Raw genomic sequence first — 20,896 nt, 5'->3', positions numbered from 1 at the left:
GTGTGTTTGTTTTTTTTATTTTTTTTTTAAACGTGCCCCCCCACATACTCTCAGCCGGTTTAAATTCTGATGCTTATCAACAGACAGCAAAACAGCGAAAGGAAGAATGAGGCCTGCACTTGCAGCTTTATATTCATTTCCCACCCATGAAATCTCAAACATATATCTGATTTCAAATGTTTCAGTCTATTACCTAATTATTTGGTACCCATTTATTTTATTATCCATATCATACATCTTGCAGGTTGTACCTACTTCACTTATGAGTTGCTAACATTCTGTTCTGCAACATTAGATTTTTCTTTCACCAAGTTAAAGTGCCAATTTCATATTTGTTTAAAGGTCTTGGTGTGGCCCTAAGGATCCATTCTCCTCACTTGCTTGGGACAGTATTTAATGACACAGACTGTAAATACATCAAGCAAGCAGACAAACAGACAACTCTTCTTATTGATAAATTATAAAACATGACAAGAAACAACTGCATCAAATACTGCAACAAAGAAAGAGCTAGCACATAGGGCCTATGAAAATAACAACTACTACAGATGGATGATTATCATATTGTTTCTTATTACAGTACTGTTTGCTAACCCCCAATTCATTCATTTCTAATTACGCTATTGAGGAAACACTGACCCCTATATGTTGCACTACTGTTTACTCCAGGTTGTCCATTTTTTCTCCATTCCCTAGTTCATTAAATACTGAAAACATGCTCCACTGGGTACTGTAGATACTTCGTTACTCCTTGCTTGGATTGAGAGGAGCAGCTTTGTCACTGTCACCATCTTGTCACTTCCTTCTCAGTTTGATAGATTTGTCTGACAAACTACGGTACTTTGCAACTATTTCATAGTACATATATATACATATATATATATATATATATATATATATATATATATATATATATATATATATATACACACACACATAATATAAAAATTACAATCTATAATAATGATAATACCATTATTTTATCACTTTTTTTTTTTTTTTTTTTTTTTTTTGCAATACACGCTTAAAATATCCAGTATTGCCACACATATTTTGCACCTTCATATTTATGTACCTTAATGTGACACAACCTACAAAATGTACGTATTCCAACTTTCTGTTTAAGATACTGTAAGTATATTTACAGTGCAATATGAATATGCAATTACGGCAGGATATTTTTCTTCTTGTCTCCCACCAGAAATGCACAGTTCAAGGAGTTTTCATTGTAAATTGCACCCTTAGCCGTACTTGTCCTCAGGGTCACGTGAGAATTGTTGAGAAAGCCAAGCAGCAAAACGTCTGCAAACGGCAATCGATAAAATTTTACCAGTGCACAAGAAGGCGGCCCTTTTTAATCTGTAACAAGAGGGGTTTTAAACGGGCAAATGTGGATCATTCCAGACGAGGTTTTACTGTCTAACGCGCTCTGGGTTAGCGAGAGGGCAAGCCCCTTCTTTATTCTCCTGCAAAGAAAAGGACATGGAAAAGGAGGGGGTATCACCGGTAGGACATCAAAATAATAATAATAATAATAATAATAATAATAATAATAATAATAATAATAATAATAATAATAATAAACAATATTGGCCACATCACTAGCCGTTTTACTGACGATTATATTTACTGGGTGGGAGAGGTCTGCTGTGAACTTGAACTCTACAGTATTTTGTCAAGTCAGGTGAAGTTAACTACACCGGTCTCTTCGTCTTACTGTGTGTACTTCTGTTGTTACAAAACAGTAAGGCAAAATAATAATAAAATTCTCTGAGAAACAATTACAGTAGCAACAATGTGGCGTATTCTTCACTACCTGTGAGATACCACGCGTCTGCACATAACAATACGTGACGTATGATCCAAGAACTAACCCACTGATTTGAAAACTTTAAAAGGTATGGGGGGAAATAATATATTAACCTAATTTTAGAATTACAGTTGCTTTGATAACAAGGCTTGCTAACGTTTACATTTTAATACAGAATGTATCTACAAGACACATTATGTAGTTTGACCCAAAAGTACTGTACTAGCAAAAGCATGGGTGTAATTGTTTATAAACTGATATAGCCCTGATGCATTTAGTGAGTGAACATATCGAAAATATAGTGAACCATTTATACTTAGTTTGACCTTTTAGTCCAGACAGGAAGAAAACCATACAGCCGGGGAATCAAACAGAAAGGGATTTCTACTGTGTGTCTGGTGAATTCAGTTAAATTTACCCTAACAGGCTACGTTTTTCACCGTTCATTTACTGTTAGTACTGCAGTGTACCCCAGTTATACAGTACTTAATCAGGTACCACATCCAAACTGTATGTATTTTTCAAATTAAGACAGCTTGTGTATTGTTTGGTTTGTTTGTCTGTCAGTCAAAACGAAATTGATGTCATTCAGATCAGCTGACTTTTTTAAAAACATGCCTGTTGGGTGTAGTAAATTAGTAATTTGTAATATTTGATGTGCAATTATACGTCCAAAGTGCATATATACAAATGTTCAGCCTCTTCACAATGTGTGTTTCCACTGGTTCCAGCTGGAGTCTGTTTCATGTCAATCCACCTCTGCTGCTAACTGAAATACTAATATCTCCAAATGCTATAAGTGATAATATGAAATGCCAGCTGAACGTGTTCAGTGTTATGGAAACTGTTCTGGGGAAATCCGAGGGCACCATTTCTTTTACCTGTTACCTGTGACCTTGTTTAGTAAAAGCTTAGCAATGTGTTAGGCATATGTAATGCCCAGCGAGGTATGGTAAAGTATATTTGGTAAATGGATAGTGCTGTACCTGTACAACCATAGGAAAAGCATTGTAAAACTGCAAATAAACTGGTAAACATTTATAAGGGCTAAGATCGTCTTCTATTGAGATTACGACAGTATAAGATGGACGCAGTATATTACTGTAACTTTTCCTGTGAATTGCGTATTTGTTTTCTGATAAGAACATAAGAAAGTTTACAAATGAGAGGAGGCCATTCAGCCCATCTTGCTCGTTTGGGTGTTAGTAGCTTATTGATCCCAGAATCTCATCAAGCAGCTTCTTGAAGTATCCCAGTGTGTCAGCTTCAACAGCATTACTGGGGAGTTGGTTCCAGACCCTCACAATTCTCTGTGTTAAAAAGTGCCTCCAATTTTCTGTTCTGAATACCCCTTTATCTAATCTCCATTTGTAACCCCTGTTTCTTTTTTCAGGTCGAAAAAGTCCCTCGGGTCGACAAAAATTAGAATTTTAACTGCTTGAATCGGATCGCCACATAGACTTCTTTGTTCAAGACTGAATAGATTCAATTCTTTAAGCCTGTCTGCATGTGACATGCCTTTTAAACCCGAAATTATTCTGGTCGCTGTTCTTTGCACTATTTCTGGAGCAGCAATATCAGGTTTGAGTGTGGTAAACAGTGGTGTACCACAGGGATCAGTATTAGGTCCTCTGCTATTCCTAATCTACATTAATGATTTAGATTCTGGTGTAGTAAGCAAACTTGTTAAATTTGCAGACGACACAAAAATAGGAGGAGTGGCAAACACTGTTGCAGCAGCAAAGGTCATTCAAAATGATCTAGACAAGATTCAGAACTGGGCAGCAACATGGCATGACATTTAATAGAGAAAAGTGTAAGGTACTGCACGCAGGAAATAAAAATGTACATTATAAATATTATATGGGAGATACTGAAATTGGAGAAGGAAGCTATGAAAAAGACCTAGGAGTTTTTGTTGACTCAGAAATGTCTTCATCTAGACAATGTGGGGAAGCTATAAAAAAGGCTAACAAGATGCTCAGATACATTGTGAAAAGTGTTGAATTTAAATCAAGGGAAGTAATGTTAAAACTGTACAATGCACTAGTAAGACCTCATCTTGAATATTGTGTGCAGTTCTGGTCATCTCACTATAAAAAAGATATTGCTGCTCTAGAAAGAGTGCAAAGAAGAGCGACCAGAATTATTCCGGGCTTAAAAGGCATGTCATATGCAGACAGGCTAAAAGAATTGAATCTGTTCGGTCTTGAACAAAGAAGACTATGTGGCGACCTAATTCAAGCATTCAAAATTCTAAAAGGTATTGACAGTGTCGACCCAAGGGACTTTTTCAGCCTGAAAAAAGAAACAAGGACCAGGGGTCACAAATGGAGATTAGACAAAGGGGCATTCAGAACAGAAAATAGGAGGCACTTTTTTACACAGAGAATTGTGAGGGTCTGGAATCAACTCCCCAGTAATGGTTGAAGCTGACACCCTGGGATCCTTCAAGAAGCAGCTTGATGAGATTTTGGGATCAATAAGCTACTAACAACCAAACGAGCAAGATGGGCCGAATGGCCTCCTCTTGTTTGTAAACTTTCTTATGTTCTTATGTTCTTATGTTTCTAGAACCGGAATATCAGCTCTACCATTGAAAACAGCCTAGCAAGAAATTGCTGTATTTGTTCATTCTTTAACCCTTCTGGCAGGGTTCTTGTGTTACTTGTTTTACTAAATATACCTGTTACAGCGTTATATCAAATTCTATTTTGATTTGAGTAGTTCACAAAATCCCTTCCAGTCCCATAGTACTGTGAACATAAGCAATGCCAAGCAAACAGTGGAGTACCAAAACAGAATAGGCAGCAAGATAAAGATATCGGCATGCATTTACCTTAAGATACATTTACTGGAGATAAAAAGGATTTTAAAGGAAACTTGTTCTCAGAACTCCTGAAAAGAAAAAAGCAATTGTTTTGATAAGGCTGTATTCTTTCTTTTGCAGAAAAGTGCACTGTAAGAAACAATGGTTTAAAAGATTAACTGTATAGTTTTAGATTGAGTTAGTAAAAGACAGTCTGGGTTTAATATGAATTACTGAAGCAGGACGAAAGAAGGGGAAAGCTTTAAAGTGCACCAGTTTAAAAGGGGACCATGTTCTTTGTCAGAGAGAACACTTTAGGGACTAAAACCTTCAAAAGCTTAAACAATCTCCTGCCTTCCTCATCGTTATAACATCAAGGTTTCCTGACTGGAACATCAAATAGGCCTTGATGTTACAATCACTTAAAGTGATAAAACGAAAGTGGACCCACATGGTCAATGATATTCTAGGTTAAGGAATAAGGGGTGATGTTATATTAACCCCAATATTGGATTGTCTTGTTGATTCTGTTATGACCTGTGCTTAGGGACAATGAAATACCCAACTTTTCGACTCTATTGTATAAAATATATTTGTTGAAATCTACAATGGAGTTCGGAATCACAATAATTATTTATACTGACAGATGCATGAAGGAAAAAAGAACACTAACTTATAACTAACTCTTATTTTAAATTCAGCACTTTCTATGAAATATCTTGAACAGTAGCACATACTGGAAAATGCAACCAAGAGCAATGGGCAATGTCAGTATGTTTATTTATTACACCAAATCTATCAGAGAGCATTTTAATAACCCTGGCATTTCCATGGTGCAGGGCCCCCAGGTGAAGATGACCTATCACGTCCCTGCATGGCAGCAGACCTGCTGTAGCTGACCTGGGGTGTCCACACTGTTGCAGCAAGCACTAGCTGTAGAGGCTGTAATACTTAGAATAGCCATGGTGCTCTGGTTTATTGTCGCACAGTGATATGTAATGGATATGTCAAATGTAGTTTTTTTTTTTTTTTTTTTTTCATATACAGTGTATCTGACAGACTACAGATTTTGTTAGGGAGCTCCCTTAAACGCCTTGTTTAGAAAGGTACAGGATATTAATGCTTGTGACAGGGTTGCCACCTGCCGTGTGGGTGCGTGCATTCGCTGCTAAGTGATAGGCAGTAGAAAGAGATGGAGGTTGAAGTTGATATACCTCGCAGGTGAACAGGATTTATTTACATATCAACACACTCAACAGCTCATGTGACACTACCAGCAATGGTAGCGCACAGAGTACATACAACACAGTGTATGAAAACTTTGGTGTGATCTACAGTCTCTGAACTAATCTTCTTTGTTTAATAATACACAAACTGTTTACTTGCCCAGCTGTCGGAGGTCCTGACTTGCTTACTCACTCTTCGGTATCCAACCCTGGTTCTCTCTCAGACGCACGCACGCACACACACACACACACACACACACACACACACACACACACACACACACGTCGGCCAATTTAATCTTCTTTAGCCCAGTTGGCTTTGGTTTTGCAGCAGCCCTAAGGTGAATAAATTGAACCTTTTTATACCTGACTCCCCGCTGGAACACGTCTACCTGCTGGTTAGAGTCCACACCTGGTAATCACACACAGCAAGCAGGATCTTCCAGGACGTCAGGTACTTCATTCATTAATTGTAGTAAATGCACACTATTTACAGTATACACTTACACAAAAATGTGCCCTGCCACAGTGCTGTGCATATTGCACTAGCACTGTACACTTGGGTGACATTGCTGAAGAGCTTGAGCATGACGGATAAAAGGTTAGGGGGGAGGATATGTGACAGGCGGATACAAAACAGATTACTGTACTGCAAATCCTCAAAACAGATTGGACAGTCAAGTAACAACTACCCCGTCGACAGGTTGCATGCAAGTTAATGCATTGTGTAGAGTGTCTCTTCCTGTATATAGAGCCAGAGTTATTGCAAAGTGAAGCTAAGTGGTTCTGGCTGATCAAACTGTGTGAAATGATATCTCTGTTAGTTTGTTATTAAGCATAAAAACATCTTGTACTCTGGCATTTATACTGAATAGATAAAAGTAGTGTTTTCTTTAAATTTAAGAATTCTCATGTTCTACTGTATGCACAGTCTGTTAAGATTACTGACAGGGTACAAAGATGTGAATTGCATCTAGTTGTTTTTTTAAACTGGTTTATTTTGTGTTCAGGTCTGTTGGTGGGCACCCTGGATGTGGTGCTAGACTCCAATGCAAGAGTCGCCCCCTACGGATTCTTCATCAAACGCAGGACTCACAGATCTACTGGAGCATTGCCTGTGGTGAGGACTGGGCATCTGCATGTGTAAATGGATACTTCACAGAGCCATCCTGAGCCATGTTGCTTTACGGGAAATTACACACATGTATAAACATTGAACACACTGTTGATCTATACAAACCTGCCAACTGTTATGATTTTTTTTTTTTAATTAAATAAAAAAAAAAGCTTTCAGACACCTAGTAGTGCTGTATGAATTCGGGTTGAGCTCTTCACAGAAATTAGGTGCTTACAGTCAAGTGAGGAAACAGCTGCTTGGATTTGTGATCATTGCTGCATTTCTTGGACTCTGTACACAAATCCTAGCAACCGTCTCTTCAGTTTTTTTTTTTTTTGTTCACTTGGAATGGTAAATTAGCCCCTTGAACCGACTAATCAAATAACATTTTCATGCAGCACTAGTCTGCAATAAAGTCTGGAAATAAACAGCTGAGCATTTATTTTTTCACAAACCCTCTTATTCCTCCAGATGTTAACCCAGGCTGTCCTGTCCTCCTCCCTCAGGCTCCTCTCGAAAGGAGATCACAGAGCACTGGGATTGGTGGAAGCGAACCTGCTGCAGACTCTGTCCATCTTCGACAATGAGGAGGACATCACCACCTTCGTCAAGGGCAAGATCCAGGTACACTAGGCTGGGCTTGCATATTAGTGGTTCGGGTGTGTGGTAGTGGGTAGTCCTGCACATGGTGTTAATCCTTGAGAAATCAGTGCAACCCCAGTAGACAATAACCTCTTTCTCAGTTAATCACACAAAACAAAGCCAGCCTTGGTTTTTTGTTTACTCCAAAAACTCCAGTTCCGATGTGTGACCTTTAATGCCTCAGTTTCATTTTTAAAGCATCCTTCAAACATGCTGTTGGTGAAGAAGAGTAGCCTCTATTACTGCTGGTACTGTTTGAATGATTTTCCATGTTTCAGAGAAAGTACATTTAGACAGACAGAAAACCCTCAGAGTTGGTTGTCTGTTGTTACTCTGTAAAGAAGATCAAGCTGAATGTAAAAAAAGAACCCTTTAAAAAATTGGAGTAAAACAATACACATTTGTATGCCTTGTTTTACACTGGAATTATAACTGTATGATTACTGGTTGGAGCTGAAACTAGTCCATTAATGACCACAGATAATGACCACCCCCAGCTAATCAGAGACCAGTGCATTATGCATATTAATCGTAAAAGCTATTGTTATGATAAGGCTGTATTCTTTCTGTTGGAGAAAAGTGCACTTTAAGAAACTGTGGTTTAAAAGATTAACTGTATAGTTTTAGATTGAGTTAGTAAAAGACAATCTTAAAGTGAAGAGGCTAGATGGCTAGAACTGCTCTGCAATTTATGTGGATACCTATTTCAATGCTCCATTCATCCATCCCAGCTCTACAGTATGCTGTCTGAGTGTGTACAGTACCCACAGGCCGGGATGATCATGTGTTTTTTGGGGGATTTCAGGGCATCATTGCAGAGGAGAACAAGAATAAGGATGTTCCCAAGGACAAGGATTGTGGGAAGTTTTGTGAGGCGGAGCTGAAGATGCGGAAGCTATTTGGAATGCCGGACGAGGAGAAACTGGTGAATTACTACTCCTGCAGCTACTGGAAGGGATGGGTCCCTCCTCTACCTGAGCATCAATCACCTCTGCTTCTACTCCTTCCTGATGGGAAAGGAAGGTGAGTACTCATTGTGGGGATAAGGACTGTGAACTCTACTGCAGCTAGTTTGTTTCACTGTGAGGATATAGGTTTAGGACTACCCTCCAAGTTAGATGGCAAGAAGACCCCTTTATTCTTCACAGCTGTGTTTAATCTATCGCAGTTAAATGATTCCTTTTTTCTCCCTACCTACCGACTGGTTTACTCTTTATTTTAATACATTTTAGAAAGCCGCTAGCGCTGGGTTGTTAGCAGGTACACACAGGACAGAAAAATCAGAGTCCACCTTTATTGGAAATGGCATCAAAAATGGTTCTGTTCTTCTGACCTGCAACCTGCTAAATGTTGTCTACTATTCAAAATACACATTGCACACTTTTACCATCCTATTTTGCAACACATTTGTAACAATTTTCCCCCAGACCACAAGTCATTTACACAAGTCAGTCTAGATTGGCTGAATAGGTCTTCTACAACTTTACATCAGCCTTTTAAAAGGAGCTCCATCGTTCAACAGATACCTGAACCACTGCATTGTACAGTTAGCTGTGAATGCTGTACTGTTTGTTTCCCAATGACGCTGCTGTTCCCGGAGAGCATCCAAGTGAGCACGCGGGACACCGAGGACTTCTTCTCCATGTTCCTCAACATCAACGAGACCTTCAAGCTGATCACCAACATCGCCATGCGGCAGCTACTTGACAACGAGGCCTTCCCCGTCGACTGCTCTCTCCCCAAGCCGTACAAGCCACACAAGAACATCTCCACACTAAAAAGGTACACATTCACCCTCACATAGAACACCCAACTACCTACCTACATACAACTGTATTGTAGAAAGTGGTCCTGATTTTAAGCAATCTTTAATGCAAGTGAAAAACTTTTAGGAAATACTAGCTGTCATTATTGAACTACAGCAGTGCAGATTTGAGCAACCGTTGTAAAACAGAAATCCAAATTAAACCATCTTTCCTGTTGTTGTGGTGAGGAGGCGCTTAATTCAGCGTAAACTGTGAGACCTTGAATCACAGTTTTATTGCCATCGTGATGCGATGGTGTTTGTCAAATGGTCAGTGTCAGGTAACTTCATTGCAGACCCCCTTAGCGTCTTTATCTATCAATCGATAAAAATAAGGTTGTCCCCTGGCTGTCCGGTGCAATAATCAAGAGGCAAGTTTACTGCCACTGAGCCTCCAAGCCATCAGCTGGAGATTGTGTCCTGTATATTCAGGGTCATCTACACTCTACCTTGCTGAAATCGTCAACCTCAACCTTGTTGTGGCTTACTGATTTCAGGGACCTGGATGCCAGAGTGAAGAACGAGAGTTACCAGGCCACCTTCAGGCTGCCCCAAGTGAGAAGCTGGACGGATACACTGACTGCACCCTTTGGACTCCCTTCAACAAGATGCACATCGTGGGACAGATGTTCATTTCCAACAACTACATTTGTTTCTCTAGCAAGGGGGAAGACCTGTGTCACCTCATCACCCCACTCCGAGAGGCCAGTGCAATCCCTAACCATCCCTAGATGTCATCCTCCAAATTTGGTTGTGAGAGATTGATTTCTGAATAAAAGCTTGCTTTGTAAATGGATTTCACTAAAACAGACTGAATGTGCACAATCAGGTGTCATGATTAGTAAAACAATACCAATATGAAATTAAACACATTTAAAATAGTGACAATGAAGATATTATTTCCATTATACGGAGCAGTGCTGGTACACACATTCACTATCACACATCTACCCCCCCACCCCAGGTGTCAGTAGTGGAGAAGGCAGACAGGTCTAGTGTCCTTCCCAGCCCGCTGTCCATCAGCACCAAGAACAAGATGACCTTCCTGTTTGCCAACCTGAAGGACCGGGACTTCCTTGTCCAGAAAATCTCTGACTTCCTGCAGCGCACCCCAGACAAGCAACAGCATAATAGTAAAGAACAGCAGGTGAGCGGCTTCCTTTGTAACAAGGAATTTGATATGTGAGAGAGAGGGAGAGAATATTTTTTCTTTAAAATGGGATCCCCCAAAACACCAAACAGCAAAACTCTGAAGTTTAAGAACCTATGTATTAAATCACCTGAATAAATATTGCTCCTTTTTTATTGTATGACTATACTTCAAGAATGGTTTTTAAGATATTTTTCACATGGCCTTTATGTGCTTGCAGGACCCCTCCAGCCCCGTATTCACAGTCTCCAGCAGCCCCCCTTCCCTGGAGAGCCGGTCTGCCCATTACTACAGGCCTAACCTGCCCACCGCTACCCGGGGCCTGCTGAGCATCTTCAAGAGGGATGCCCCTGAGGAGCTGGGGCCCAAGGCGGTGAGTCTCAAGCAGGGCTTTCTTCTCCTCTGCGCAGGTAGCTGTCAGTGGTGGGTTACTTGTGCATCTTTAAACATAATCGCTAACCGTTTTGTGTGTTGTTTTTTGAAAAGGCGAAGGAGAAGATGAAGGTGGAGTCGTGGAATATTCACTTCTTTGAGTTTGGCCGGGGGGTGTGCATGTATCGCACATCCAGGACCCGAGATCTAGTGCTAAATGACATTCCAGAGGGCTTGCGTGGGGAGCTGTGGCTGCTCTTCTCAGGTAATTACATGACTGCACCCCCATCCCCCTCCACATTCTTCTGTCCTTGTGTGCTCTCCAAACATATACAGTGCCTATAGAAAGTCTACACCCCCCTTGTTGTGTCAGTGCCTGAAAGTTTTCATGCATTTGCATGAGGATTTTTTCCACGTATCTACTCCACACTGTTCAGGGGAAAAATTTATATATTAAAAAATGCAGAACTGAAAAATCATAATTGTGGAGCGTTGATGAACAGCAATCTTCAAGTCATGTCACAAATTTTCGATTGGATTTAGGTCAGGGCTCTGACTGGGTTAGTTCCATTTTAGTTTCGTCAGACCACAAAACTTTTTTTGCCACATGGCTACAGAATCTCCTGAGTGTTTTTTTTGCGTTCTTCAAATGGGATTCAAGGTGGGCTTTCTTGAGTAATGGCTTCCTTCTTGCCACCCTACCATACAGGCCAGATTTTTGGAATGTGTGGGATATTGTTGTCACACTTTGACCAGTCTTGGCCATAAAAGCCTGTAGCTCAAAGTTGCCATTGGCCTCTTGGTAGCCTCTCTGATCAGTCTCCTTCTTAATCAGTCATCCAGTTTGGAGGGACGACCTGATCTAGGCAGGGTCTTGGTGGTGCCATACACCTTCCACTTCTTAATAATCGTCTTGACCATGCTCCAAGTGATATTCAAGGCCTTTGATATTTTTTTATACCCATCCTGATCTGTGCCTTTCAACAACTTTGTCCTGGAGTTCTTTTGAAAGCGCCTTGATGCTCATGGTTGAGTCTTTGCTTTGAAATGCACTACCCAGCAGAGGGAATCTACAAGAACTGTTGAATCTATCCTGAAATCATGTGAATCACTACAATTTAACACAGGTGGAGGCCACTTAACTTGATGTGTGATTTTGAAGGCAATTGGTTACACCTGAGCTAATTTAGGATTGCTATTACAAAGGGGGATGGACACTTCTTCAACCAAGCTATTTCAGTTTTTATTTTTAATTAATTTTCTACAAATTTCTAGAATACTGTTTTCACTTGGAAGTTATGAGGTAGGATGTGTAGATAAATAATAAAAAAAAACTATTTTAATGCATTTTATATCCAGTCTATAAGGCAGCAAAAGGTGAATGTTTTGAAAGGGGGTGTAGGCTTTCTGTAGGCATTGTATATTGCTGCTCATGAATATATGGCAGGACCCAGTCATCAGTGAACAGGGTTGGGTAGGGTTTCATCTTTTATTAATTTTAATTAAGCGCATCATAATTGCATTGAAATTAATTGATACAATTGGCAATGCCTAATTGGTATATCTGCTTACATGGAATGAAACTCTGGGAGACAGTTACACCAAGTGCTAATTGTCGTTTAATTGGGATGTCACTTTGTTTAATTGGGATACAGTATTTTCAAATGATGAACGAAGATCGCTTTTCAGAGCACAGCAGTTTCGCGTAGCTCAGTGCAGTGATTACTCTGTGACTTGCGTAAAGCATGTTGGATTCTTGAAGAAGCCGAGTCCCCTGTGCTTTCTCAGGCTGCTGCTGCAGTGAAAGTTGGTGTGTCAACATCGCAGGTGCCTCGTCTTGTGATACGATGTTCTTTATTTTTCATTTCATGTGGAAATAAAAAACTGCGATTTCATTTTGTTTAGGAATTTTAAAAAAAAAATGGCCTTATTTTTTATTATGGATTTAACATTTCATCAAAATGTGACTTTATTTTTTTTATTTTCATCTAGAAACCAAAAAAATGTGACCTAATTTCATCTCAAATGCCTTTCGTTTAATTGGGACAGCCGCTTATTCGGGATATTTGTACTTCTCCCGAGACGTCCCGTTAAAGCGGCAGACTGTACTTTTACTGTTTAATTCATCACAGACTATAATTATGCTGACCACAATCATATTTTGATGGCAGTACTGTGTCTTCATAAATACTAATGTAAAAACTAAAGGGTTACTTTGAGAAGCCTCTGCCCCGCTTGCATTAGTGACAGCTTGCTTAGCAGTTTCTTGTAAGGTAAAAAAAAAAAAAAAGTCTGTACTCAGAAGAGTGGATCTGACCACCATTTCATTGTAAGATGTAGACAAGTGGAACAGTAAACCCTGTGTCCCTTTCATTGGTGTAACTTGGTTCGTTTTAATTTTTTACTGGATTTCATTGATAATCCACTAGTATACAAATGTGTGCTTGTGTTGTCATTCACTTCTTTAAAAATAAAACAAATTATTATATAACCTTTACTGTATATAGAGTAGGAGGTAACACTGGCGACATGGCGATGAACCCAGGGTACTACGCAAATCTGGTGGAGCAGTCGATGGGCCGGTGCACTTTGGCCACAGAGAAGATTGAGAGGGACCTGCATCGATCCATGCCTGAGCACCGCGCCTTCCAGAACGAGATGGGCATCGCTGCTCTGCGCCGCGTCCTCACCACCTATGCCTACCGCAACCCAGGCATCGGCTACTGCCAGGTCAGAGCATGGGGCATGGGGTCGAGATCTGTAGCTTCTTTTGAGGACATTTTAGCGCTGGATTCAACAGACTTTTATGTGTTGTGCTTCTATGATCAAGGTTGTGGTACTGCTGCAAATAACAGGCAGGTTTTAAGTGTGTGCACAGTACTGTAATCAGGGACTAACCCTTGACTGTTGTCTTTCCAGGCTATGAACATTGTCACCTCGGTTCTGCTGCTGAACTGCACTGAGGAGGAGGTCTTCTGGCTGCTGGCTCTGTGTGAGAGGATGCTGCCGGATTACTACAACACCCGGGTGGTGGGTGAGTCAAGCAGGTTGCTGCTAACACAGCCAAGACTGCATTTTAATATGCACACATAGCAAAACATGTTCGCTAGATGTGACCACATCAGGGGATACAGGGATAATTATCAAAATGTTGCACACCATTCTCCCCTACTTGGGGGATCTAATTTAAAAGCACAGAATGTAGTCCTTTTTTAAATGTCTTCAGTGTTTTAGATCCTCTTACATTACTGGTAGGCTATTCCACCCATGTAAGACTCTCTGTGTAAACAAGTGGATAAATGTGTGTTGTAGTTTTACTGCATGCCAACAACATATCTTAAAAATAACACTAATAAAACGCATTGGTGTGGTAAAGTTAGCTTCTTTTCTGTTTTACGTTAAAAAGCCCTTGAAAAAGCTAAGCGAGTCGTGTGTGTCTGTGCACCCAGGTGCCCTGGTAGATCAGGGCGTGTTCGAGGAGCTGACGCGGGAGTGCCTGCCCCTGCTCACCGTTTTCCTTAGCGTCATGCCCTTCGAGAGTGCGGTGCTGGTAGTCGACTGCTTCTTCTATGAGGGCATCAAGCTCATCTTCCAGGTGTCCCTGGCCGTGCTGCATGCCAACGTGGATCAGCTGCTGGGCTGCAGTGACGAGGGGGAGGCCATGACCATCCTGGGCAGGTCCGTGCACAGGCCTTGGGTCTCTGACTGGAATATCAAGGGAACCACTCATTAGGACATTCTTTAGCAAGTGTTATTAAAGGTATTAAGTCAGGAAATATAAGAAGATGGCTGTCCATATAAAAACTTGCAGTGTGTCAATCTTATTTCCATCCCTGGAACCAGTTATACAGTTGTTGTAAAACATGATTAGGACCTTCTTGGATAACCTGGAGATATATTGATACCATACTTACGTTTTTACCTCTACATACTGTGGATTTAGGTTATCTTTTTTCATGGTGCTGATGGCTAGAATTTTGTACCTACAGCCTTGGCGGGGTGTGGGCTATATGTTATAAAATACTTTATTATGAGATATCCCTGAATCAATTTTTGTGATCTTTCTCCTGTTTGTTTAAATACTAGGTACCTGGACAATGTTGTTAACAAGCAGACCGTGTCGCCGCCCATCCCTCACCTCCATGCGTTACTGACCAGTGGAGATGAACCCCCTCCTGAAATAGATGTCTTTGAACTCATAAAGGCATCCTACGAGGTTGGTGTGCAGTCTCTGCATATGTCCTCATTGTGCATCTGGATGGGACTGAGCACTGTGGCACACAGAACGTAAACCCTTTAACTAAAGTGGGTACCATCCCACCTGTAGCTACGTGTGTTTTTTTTATGCTCAAATTACCAATGACGTTGTGTGTTTCAAATGCTTACAAAGTTGCCAAGATATTTTCAATAACCCATCTCCCTAGAACCTCACTGCCACGTGTACCGCCTGTATCTTAAATTTCAAATTATATATGGTAATTCTTAGAATAAAAGAGTGAAAAGTATTTATTCTCCAAGGTCTTGCATTACAGGTTGAATCATCGTATAATATTAGAAAACACTGACGTCCTGCAGTAGGACCTGTAAGTCGGTGTTTGAGAGTTGCCACCGAGCACTGTCTGATGCATGCTTTCTGTCTCTGATAACTTCCTTGCAGAAGTTTGGCAGCTTGCGTTCAGACGTAATTGAGCAGATGAGGTTTAAACAGAGACTGAAAGTGATCCAGTCACTGAAGGACACAGCCAAGAGGCGTGTGGTGCGTAGAGCTTGTGTCTGTTACTATCGACTTGCAGAACTGAGTGTGAACCCATTTACCTGGTGTACTGCAATGTTTAATCTCAGAAACAACTCCATTAATGGTTATGTGAGATATGTGAGTTTCTTGGTAGTTAATGTTGGCAGCAATGGAGGCTGAAACCCCTTCCCTGTGTCTGCAGGTGCGCTCCATCATGACTGACTCTGCCTTCACCATTGAGGAGTATGGTACAAAGTATTTTAGTATTATTACCTACAAAGTATGGTAATAATATATGGTTTCTATTTCCTGTCAGAAGACTTGTGAATCTTCTTGCCTCTAAAGTGGGCCTATATGTTTTAAGTCCAGCGTGCTGTTCTGTGGTTTGCAGGCGAAGCACATCATGACTTGCTACTGGGGATCGAGCTTGAGCGCGTCGGAGCACCATGACTCCAGTCTGCCCTACCTGGAGCAGTATCGCATCGACCTGGGTCAGTTCAGCCAGCTGTTTGGAGCACTGACCCCCTGGGGCTGCACGGTGCACACCCCCGTCCTCGCTGCGCACCTCTTCCGCCTGCTCGACCACAACAAGGACAGCCTCATCAATTTCAAGGAGTTTGTCACCGGCCTCAGAACTCACCGATCCATCGGTTTGTTTGTATTTATTTTGCATGTTGCACCTGTACCCTGTTTTGTTGGTAACGGAGCTGTGTGGTTTAGGAAAAAATCATATGGGTCTTAAGTGTTATCATGGGCATTACTGGCTTAAGAGAAATGAACCTCTAGTATAGTCAGTACTTGGGTTATTGATGTTTAAAACCTGCATACTCTATTTATTAGTCGTAGGCAGCTTAAGTTTCAGATACAAATGATTTAGTCCTGTCTTTTGAGAGTTGTAATCTTTGGACTCGATTTTTAAATGGAACATGCGCTTGATAATGTTGGGAGTGATCTACTAAATCAGGCTGCGCTTTATCTCTCATCACCGTACTTTATCAAAAGACTAGACTTTTTTCTGTTATATTTAAAGAAACTGGGTCAGTTTATTTAATGTATAACTTTGAAATTATGTGATCTCAAATATTTATCATCATAATTAAAATGTAAATTGGTATTTCTCTGCCAGGTGAGATGTACCACGGAGATCTGACTGAGAAATTAAAGATGCTTTACAAACTCCACCTGCCTCCTGGTATGATCAAATTAAACAGTCATACGATATCATGTTATATACCTGGGACTCGCTGCCATTCACTTTCATGCAAATCCTATATAAAGGACATACGGGGATGTCACAGAGGCACTTGGCATAGCAGCCTGCCACTGAATGATTGATTCGGCACCTGCTGACTTTTCTTTTAAAGTGAAAAACAGTAAAGTAAAATTCGGTACGGTAGTCCAAGGTTATTGAAACCAGCTGTGTGTGTTGTAAGCCTGTGGTCTGAATTGTGCTTGTTTCCTCCCCTCAGCTCTGTGTCCAGCGGAAGCGGAGTCAGCACTGGAAGCCACTCAATACTTCACAGATGACCCCAGTCCACAAGGTCAGTCAGCTACACGACTATCCACCAGAAAACTACCACCATCTTAATTTAGTAATGTTCGAAACGCTATCCAAAAGCTTGTCAAATAGATATAATATTGAAAGTGTTACCCACATTGGTGGAAGTATTTTGTAGACAGATTTTCACATTGACTTTTTTTTTTAAAAACTGAAAGATGAAATAGATGTGCCAGTTTGACTTGTATTGTCTGATTAAGTGAAAACCATGTGTATATTTGTCCATAGACTCCCATGATTGTTTGTATGCAATGTTGTTTTTCACAGTTTCTGTAAAAATTAAATTTAATAAAATGGTTGCACCACACACGGGTGGAAAGAATACAAAGCTAACAACCAATCCAGTTGCTTTGGCTTTTCTGCTAGACAACCCTCCCCATGCATTGAGTTCCCCGTGTTGAATTCCCCGTGTTGAATGCATTGTGTTCCCATCCTAAAAACCTTTTCTGCACAGTCAGGCTTTAATATATAATACCAAATCTATGATAATAGTTGAAGTCTTCCATCAGTGTGCAGAACATCCTTACAGTTGCATGAGCATTACGTTTTCTTTACATTCTTTACCTTGCTTTACCTTTAATGTGCATTTTCTTTATGTTGTTTTTCTCTCTTGTATATCTCTTTCCCCTGTTCCAGAGACTCCTTTCATCTCTGACCTGGACTTCCTGCTTCAGGAAGGAGACTCAGGTTGGTCCCTCTGATCTCTGTGGGCAAGAGGACAGCATTTAAAAGGCCCATGGGGGGTGGGGGGGTGCTGAGCTGCAATTATATCTTTTGAGTCTGTTTTTCTTAATGTAAACTGCCTAGTTCAGTTACTACATTTTGATGAGAATGTGTAGACAGGATATGAAAATAAGCTACAGGTCTTTTGCGTCAAAGTCCTGCCTCGGTTTATACAGGAAGTGATTGAACCTAGAAATAGCATTGACGGTTTAGTGTGTCCTAGAGCTTTCCTGCAGATCAGTGATGCAGCTGACTGTTGGAGAACGCTTTGTTATCCCTCTAAATCTCTCTGCTTCCCCTAGCAACGAATCTGCAGGCTGCAGAAACTAGAGATGAGACAAGGAATGACAACTCCAAACAGAAGAAAGGTAACCTGTTGTTGAAATTAAAGAATAAACCAAATGACACAATTATACAGTGATGAAAACAAGGTTTGGTGAGGTCTGAGAGCACAAAAATTCTTACTTGCTATTTTGTGAAGGTGGTACTGTCTATATCTGCCATTAACATTGTAATACTGACTTTTTACAATTGTTATTAGTATTAATATTTGACAATAAATTACACAAATTGTAACTGATTTATAGCAGTGACCATAAACTACTGTCTGATGTTAGAAGTGTGTTCAGTAATGCCAATTGTTGAGAGGGTTGTTACACAGTCAAGGTTGTTTTTGTAACAAAACCCTTGATCTACAAAAGCAGCCTTCATTTTGTAATGATGCCCTCTGTCTATTAGAGTGTTACACTCAAAAGCACCCATTATTTGTACACGATTATAGCGATGGTGACAGCAACCATTGTTGTGTTTCTTCTCCTTCCAGAGGAGAAGGTCCAGGATTACCGGTATTACCTGCGCATGTGGGCCAAAGAGAAGGAGCGAAAAAAGGAGGCCATCAAAGACCTGCCCAAAATTAACCAGGTACAATGCAAACTCCCTTTTTCATGCGTAGTTTGTATCTCATCGTGGCAAGATACACAAATTACAGCTGGGAGACAACAGCAGGGTTGGTCTGGAGCACGCCATTTTAGTAAGAGAAACGTGTGACTGTACCAGATTGTTAATTTCATTTTGTCAGGTTTAGAATGATTGCTTAGTGTATTTTTAGTATCCTATTTTAAAATACCTTCAGGCTCTGTTTTTGTTAACTTGTTCTCTGTCTCTTCTTTGTCCACTCCAGGAGCAGTTCATTGAGCTCTGTAAAACCCTGTACAACATGTTCAGCCAAGACCCTTCTGAGCAGGAGCTGTATCACTCCATCGCAACAGTTGCAAGCCGCCTTCTGAGAATCAGAGAGGTTGGCAAGAAGTTCACAAACCACACCCCAAAGAAGCCAGAGAACAACCACAGAACACAACCTGCTTCTCTTGAACTGCCTGCTCTAGAGAAGGAGCCCCCTACTAGTATGCAAGAGGAAAGCAAGGGAGGGAATCCAGGTGAGGTCCAGGCTCCAGAGGCCCCAGTAGAGCAGGCAGAGACCCCTCAGCCTCCCATGTTGGATGAGGAAGCCAAAGACGACACTTCAGTTTCTTCTTTCTCAATCGTGAGTGCTAGCTCCCTGCAGTGTGAGGACATCGCTGAGGACACGGTCCTGATTGGCTGCGGAGAGCAGCGAACATGCAGCACCCTGGATGCTGATTGGTCCATCTCCTTCGAGCAGATCCTGGCCTCCATCCTGACTGAGACGCCCCTGGTCGACTTCTTTGAGAAACGGAAAGACATCCGCATCAAGACAGCCGACTGCAAGGGCCAAAGGACCATTGAGAGGCATGTCAGCTCCTCCAGCGACTGCGAGCTCTCGCTGCTTTTGGGCTGAATGTCCCACCTGAGGTGGAATGATGGGAAATCCCAGAGGAGATCTTTGACACTTGACCCCAGGCTCCAAAGCACCCTCTACTGCCCTTAAAAGAAAAAAAAAAAAAAACTCCTCCAGACTCGCATCCGGGGCTAGGTTTATGATTGGTTAATGCTTCAGCTTTCAGCCTAACATGCTGGCTTCAGGCACACTTAATTTTTAATTTTAAAGTGTTTTTATAAATCCCTATATTTTGCAATGTTAGTTTGTATGAAGTATACAGTACGAAGTGTGTATATATGTATCTAAAAATGTGTCTGTATACACATGCACATTAATTCTATCCATACCTGTCATAAGCTTTAAGAATGTGTGCACACATGTATGGATAGTCATACATATATACAAATATTATCCAACACTTTTACAGCCTGTGAGAAGGAAAAATTGTTTGCTGCCTGATAAGGTGAGGAATATATTATCTGTGCATGTTGCATTTGAATGCATTTTAATACAGTGTATCAAAAGTACACACATAAAGTATAAACAATACAGAAAAGAGAACAGAACTCCATAGGGGTCAACATTACTGATTTTATAATTTTGGGTTTGCACAGCAGCATCAAGGTATTTTTTTCTGTATTCTGCTCAGAACAGCATCCTTAATGCAGCAGGTAAATAATGCAGTGTTTTTATAGTGGTTAATTTCAACTGAATAAGTTACAAAAACTCCAAATGAAACGGTTTTTAAAAAATGTTCTGCCTTTTTTTCCTTTCATTTTCTTTATCGCTAAGTTGGGTGTACAGCATTTGCATTAAATCCCACCTCCTTAATTTCACTTCGGCCGTTTATTCTATTAATGTCATTGTGAGCAGTTACTGCATTTGCCAGTTCAACTGCATGTTTCTGACCATTCAGCACTGTTGGCTCCACCTGCTGTATTGTATATTATAATTCATGGAACAACATTCAGCCATTCTATCATTTTGACAGTACTGTTCTCGCACACATCCAGTTCTGTCATAATTGATACGCTTGACACAGTCTCGTTGACAGACGGAAGGCATTGTGACTTATCCTGGCAAATCAACCCCGCATCCTGGTGGAGTCCGGATGATTTATAATATAGCAGTGCCTATAACAGTGTTGCTGTG

At 40.8% G+C, this 20,896-nt stretch overlaps 1 pseudogene; it reads left to right on the top strand.

The window, feature by feature from the left end:
• The first annotated feature begins 1,388 nt into the window (after positions 1 to 1,388).
• LOC121324732 lies at positions 1,389 to 19,942 on the top strand (annotated as a pseudogene).
• Positions 19,943 to 20,896: the final 954 nt, after the last annotated feature.

The sequence above is a fragment of the Polyodon spathula genome, chromosome 12 (genome assembly GCF_017654505.1).
Source record: "Polyodon spathula isolate WHYD16114869_AA chromosome 12, ASM1765450v1, whole genome shotgun sequence".
In the NCBI taxonomy this organism is placed as follows: Eukaryota; Metazoa; Chordata; class Actinopteri; order Acipenseriformes; family Polyodontidae; genus Polyodon; species Polyodon spathula.
Note: the sequence above shows the minus strand (reverse complement) of the source record. Positions and strands in the feature narration are given on the sequence as shown.